Below are 6,274 nucleotides of genomic sequence, written 5' to 3' on the forward strand. Positions count from 1 at the left end.
TCCAATGCGATAAGATAGTTAAGACTATAGATATAGGAAGATGTAGTGTGAGTGCCAATGAGACAACTCTCCATCCAAACCACAATTCAAAAATTAAACCATTATAGGTTAAAGTAGGGCCTTCAACACGGAGCCTTGGCTACTTTGGTGTATATTCATCTCCTTCCCATCCCACTTGCCCATCTTATATTTAAACTTATCGTTTATTAAGGACATGTGTATGGTGAAAAATTGATACATACATGGATGGCTGATTGTCTATTTTTATGTTTAAAATGTTAAATTAAAGACAATCTTGTAGCGAATGCACATCCTTATTTAGTGTTTTTTTTTCTACAATATCTATTTTTGGAAGAGTGAAACGAGGAAAAACATAAATGCATTATTTCAACTCTGCATCCGTGAAGTAATAATAGAACCTGAATAAATGTATAACTTACCAAAAAGGATGTTAAAGGTGAAATGCAAAGGCAGAAAAAAAAATGAGGAAAAGGGGAAAATCGTAAGAATTTATGTTTAAAATGATGAAATTTATATTAATACAATAATCCCAAACCTCGTTAGTACTAAAAATAACAGGTAAATATTTGTGTCGAAAAGTACGGGAAATATCAACCTTGTTTATCTCCCTTTATTTCCTTCTCGCTGTGACGTCATGTGAGTCCTTTGTTACATTGGTATCGAATACATGTGTTAGAACGTAAACTTGTAAACAACGTTAACCGGCTATGGTGTTTTGTGTTGCATACAACTGTACTACTGGATCAGGTCGGGGATAATGTTTGTTTACATTTCCGAAAGACCAACAAAGACGAAAGATTTGGACACGAAAGGTGAAGAGGCAAAATTAAACTTCGTTAAACGGAGCATTCCAGATTATGACCCCAAACACTTGGATTTTGTTGATCAATTTGTTATTGGTGCAAGGATTGTCTCGTTCATGACATTCACACCAAATCAGAATAAGACTGAAAGCAAATGTTTTGACTTTATTTAATTATGACATAACGGCAGGAACAGACCCCTGCCCTTCCTGCAAGGAGCCAGCCCAAGTATGCATCTAGTACATAGCCATGGCATAGGAAAATGACGGAGATGAGAGGTATTTACATTACATTTAAAAAGTCATATATTTTATTATTCGTAAGGCATATTTGGTTCTTAAATTAAGGCAGGGCCGCAGGGTAGGCATCATTTGTGTTCGAGGCTGTAAAATGTTTAGAAGAGTCATGTCATAGCTGACCTGCATAAAAAAATGAGGGGGGATAGGACCTTTATCGGGACTCCGGGATCGGGTGTTTTTAAGCTCAGGATTTCGGGATTGACCCTTTCGGGATCCGAGAATACTTTTTTTCTGATTTCGGGACGTCGGGATTTACTTTCTTTAAATTCGGGACCTCGGGATTTCGTGTTTTTTAGCCCGGGATTTCGTGATCAGGACCCCTCCTATCCCCCCTCTAAAATGAATGAACACAAGTGTGTCACTTGCAGTTACATGTACGACAGACCAAATACAGACATTTTAAATGTTTTCTAAGACTGATAACAAAATGGAGGTAGGTTTGAAAGATAATCTCTGATCTTTTTTCTATAAAAGGAGGCAGGGGGCTTATACACTGTATTAAAATACCAGGTAAATATAAAACCTACAGTGGCGGATTCAGAAATTTTCATAAGTGGAGGCCCGCTCCAGTCACGTTTCAATGAAACTATAAAGCAACCAATTTTTTTTCCAAAAAGGCCCGCCTACCCTAAATCCACCTCTGACCTACAAAAACATAATTCGTTGATAGGTTGCTGTCTGATTTCTGTATATAAAGTATTAAAAAAATAACAATGAATAATTTGCTGATAGCTTGCTGTCTCATTTATGTATATATAGTATTGTATAAAATATGCAAGGGTTCAACGGAACACATAGTTTCGCCTACTATTGTTGTTAATTGCAGGCTCAAAAAAGAAAATGAAGGGGAAAAAATAATTAAAAAATCCACTTGATTCTATCGTTATATTGTGAGCAGCTTCTGTTCAAGTTTGGTAAAAAAAAAACATGAAAGTTAATGAATCTAATAAATATTTAAAAACTTGAACTGCAGACTATGTAATGATAATTGGCAGAAACACTTAAGTCTATTTATATGTAAAATACAGAAAAAATAGATTCCTTTTAACAAAATTAACTTCTATGTACTATCTTATGATCATGAGCTTCTGTATCTTGATGCTTCAAGTTTGGTCCAAGTTTGGTAGAAATCCAGGCCAATTTAACATGTTAAAGAAAGTTATTATTATTTTACAAGTTTAAAAAAACTTTAACCACAGAGTGAATGTTTGTGGACAACGACGATGCCGTCGACAGAATGTAGGATCACTATGTCTCGATTTTTCAACAAAAGTCGAAGGCTAAATAAAAATGATATACAATTTACTTCACCTACAGTGTACATGTACATGTCAGTATAAAACCTTCAATGAGATAAACCTTAACCGAAACAAAACACAAGGCTGATAGTTTAGTCTAAGATGCATGATTTTTTATTAGTTGTTATAATTAGTGGCTTTGAACTAGCTGTCAGATAACTGTGTGTACTCTCAGATCTGTCAATTGTGTCTTTTTGTGTCGGAATGTACAAGTCTCAGCCACGTCCACTTGTATTGTGTCCATTTGATGGGTTAAGCCTTTTTCAACTGATTTTTATAGTTCGTTCCTATGTTGTACTGTTAAACCACTGTCCCAGGTTAGGGGAGGGTTAGGATCCCTCTAACATGTTTAACCTCACCTCATTATTTATGCATGTGCCTGTAATTCAGTGGTTGTCATTTTTTAATGTGTTACATATTTGTTTTTCGTTCATTTTTTTATATAATCAAATAATAAATAAGACTGTTAGTTTTCTCGTTTGAATTGTTTTACACTGTCTTATCGGGGCCTTTTACAGCTGACTATGCGGTATGGGCTTTGCTCATTGTTGAAGGCCATAGAGTGACCTTTAGTTGTTAATGTCTGTGTCATTTTGGTCTTTTGTTGATAGTTGTCTCATTGGCAATCATACCACATCTTTTTTATATTGCATATAATTATCAAATCAAATACAGATTTGAAAACTGAGCCTAAGCCAACTCTGTATGGCAATCATTAAAAAAAAGAATAAAAAGATTTAAGAATGAAAAAGAAATGATAATTGAATTCAGAGATATGAAAGACTTTTTTATTAGCTGTCAGTAACAGCCAGTACATTCAGATGAGTAATTAGTCTTTTTGTAGTTGGGATATACAAGTAACCGGCTACATTTTGTATGTCCTCTCTGTTTCAGGAGGCGGTCATTCAGTGGAAGTTGTTTGTTAATTTGCTTCATATTTTTTTTTTTTTATGTTTTGTACATAGATTAGGCCATCAGTTTTCTCTTTTGAATTGTTTTACATTTGTCAATGGAGCCTCCTTTAGCTTACTATGCGGTATGGCCATTGTTGAAGGCTGTACAATGACCTAAAGTTGTTAATTTCTTCTTTTTTTGTATTCATTCCTGCTTTATTTATAGCTTCTCTTGTTTTTGTTCACATGTCTACATTGTAAGACAGTAGTAGATGGACATTACGTTTTTTAGTCAGTCACATTAATTTGAAACTGATTAATTAACAGATATAGAAATAAGAAGATGAATATGATTTCCAATGAGACATCTCTCAACCAGACACTAAATGATGCAGAAAGTACATATAAATTATGGTGTTATTATTTTAAAAAATCCATAAGAAGTCTGGCATCCAATGAAAGTGGTCCATAATTCATAACCATGCTGAAATTAAAGATTCAAGCTACATGTATGTTGTTCCTATGCAAATCAAATTGTTTTTTTTTCAATTGAACAAGACTAATTATCTTTTTATTTATTTTTAAAGGTATTAATGTGCATGAACTTATGGAAGAATCCTTCATACACAAGTGGCTTAGATATACAATTGTAGCAGCAGTGGATAAAAGACTGCCTGAGCCACCTCTGCTAACAGATCAGGCAAACAGACAAGAAAAGGAGACCACTCATAAATAAATTAAACAATAAATAAATGTGATAGAATTTAATTATCAACATGATCAATATGGTTAATATAAATTGACTCTTTGTTTGGTCATTAGGGCTATTTATAGTCTGTAAATTGTTCAGCTGAGAACTATTCCCTTTTTTGGCAAACAACACCTGATGGCAACACAACTCTTATGTTTCTCCTATTACATGGTAAATCTTCTTTGTGCCAAATATCTTTTATTTCTAAAAACAAAAAAGTATTCAGTGAGAACTTATTTTAAAAATGAAAGTTTACAAAGTGTCTTGGTTATTTTTGTTTGGTTGCTGTCCAATATATGTACATGTATATCCCACATCTTCTTTATGCATACATATTTAGTAGTAAAAATCATATGGTTGTTTATTTACTCTTTTGAAACTTGATAAGGATTTAAAAATCATGCAAGTACAAAATCTTACTTTATTTATCAACTGTAATCTTATTATAGCTTGTTGTAGGGAAGTTACAAGTGGAATGGGTGTCAATGAGACAACAATACGCAAGAGGCCAAATGGCACAGAAATTATATACAAATTTACATTTACTGGTGCTTCTGATTCTGAAACAGCTGCTGGTATAGAAATCTATGAAAACTGAACATGAATTGCTTTGTATGCATCAGTCTCTGTGCCAGTCACAAATAAATGCAAGGGATATTCATTGTTTTAATTGAATTTGTTTTTTAAAAACCTAATCACAGAAAATTAATTACTTTCTTGTCTTTAAAAATATTAACAATACATGCAACAGTATGTCATGAGGAGACCAAGAAATGTGAAATTTCCAGAAAACTAGATTCCATACAGGGTAATTGATAGGTTTGTGTTGGCAAAATAAAAGAATAAAAGTAGTACAAGTTAGTCCTACTCCATAATGAGGGGTTACTTGCTACTGGCATTATTAAGCAATGTGACAGTATACTTACTCTATGATTTGGATCAAATGGATTACTTTCTTGAAGGTATTCACCCATGTATTCATAATACAACATGCACAAGAAGGTATGGTTTGGGTTGGACAAAACCAATCAATCAAAAGGGATATAAGATCAACTCTGCTAGAGCTAATTTAAACCCAATTAACTTGGGCTTTATCATGTACAATGTACATGTGTCATGTGTATAACAAATGTAATACTATTACAAAGTGCAATTGATTAGAAACATAGCCATGACTTTCCTTAACAAGTTGTCTAAATACTTTGATATTTATGAGATGGAGTTTATAGAGAGAATTGCTCTGTTCAAGCAAATTAATAAGCATAAATGCAACAGTGTCTTACTGTAGCAAGTTTGCCAAGTTGATCAATCATCATGTATTGAATTTTAAAAAAAAGAGAGAAATGCATTTTCTTAATTTATTCCATTCAACTTAAAATTTATTTAAAAGAATCAACATTATCAAACATGCACCCACCCTCCCCAAGTTTTGATATATATATATATGTATATGCAAGTACATCACACCCAAGACATTCACAAATGTACATGTATGAAGATATTTCACCAACTCATTGTATTAAAGTACTGTAAATTTTCAAAATTTGTTCAAAATTAGGACTGACTAGTGACTATAAATATAATTTATTCAGAAATATTTAATAATTCATGACAAAAATTGTCTACATCTACATATAATATATAGTGCTCACATGTAGATTCACTGTACATTACCACACACAATTGCCTTTCTTTATATTACCCACTATATTGTAATACATACATTGTACATGTACATTGTACATTGTAATGATGTATATATATCATACAGAGAGGGAAGAATTGATATTACCAATGTCATTTAAACTGATCGGGCGGAGCTTACATTTTGATTTGCATAAGGACAGTCTATTGGAAGATGTGTGTGATTAGGATGATTGCCGTTATAATTATTACTGATTTCTAATCACCTATCAGTGCCATCAAAGCAATTTACAAAAGAATGACTGGACACTTCATTGATGAGTTTATCCTAAAACACCTATCGAAAGATGGAATGGTTTATTATGAGCGAAACGGTTAAACTCCGCCCAGTCAAGTGAAATAAATTGAGTAATAGTATCATTTGAAGACATTTCCATTTCAGGCCTTCATTTTCAATCAAATAAAACAAAATCTCACCCCCTTTTTATCTTAACTTAAACTAAAGAGGGGTGGGCAGGGATCTGTGATAATTTTCCTGTTCCCCAACCTATCCAATTCCGAACCT

At 33.0% G+C, this 6,274-nt stretch overlaps 1 long non-coding RNA gene across 1 annotated transcript; it reads left to right on the forward strand.

Annotated features, from left to right (window-relative positions):
* Window positions 1-592: 592 nt before the first annotated feature.
* On the forward strand, window positions 593-4,067 carry LOC134693120 (uncharacterized). Its single transcript, XR_010102339.1, has 2 exons — window positions 593-1,102; window positions 3,902-4,067. It is a non-coding gene; the product is annotated as an uncharacterized LOC134693120 (long non-coding RNA).
* Window positions 4,068-6,274: the final 2,207 nt, after the last annotated feature.

Source organism: Mytilus trossulus, chromosome 12 (assembly GCF_036588685.1).
Source record: "Mytilus trossulus isolate FHL-02 chromosome 12, PNRI_Mtr1.1.1.hap1, whole genome shotgun sequence".
In the NCBI taxonomy this organism is placed as follows: Eukaryota; Metazoa; Mollusca; class Bivalvia; order Mytilida; family Mytilidae; genus Mytilus; species Mytilus trossulus.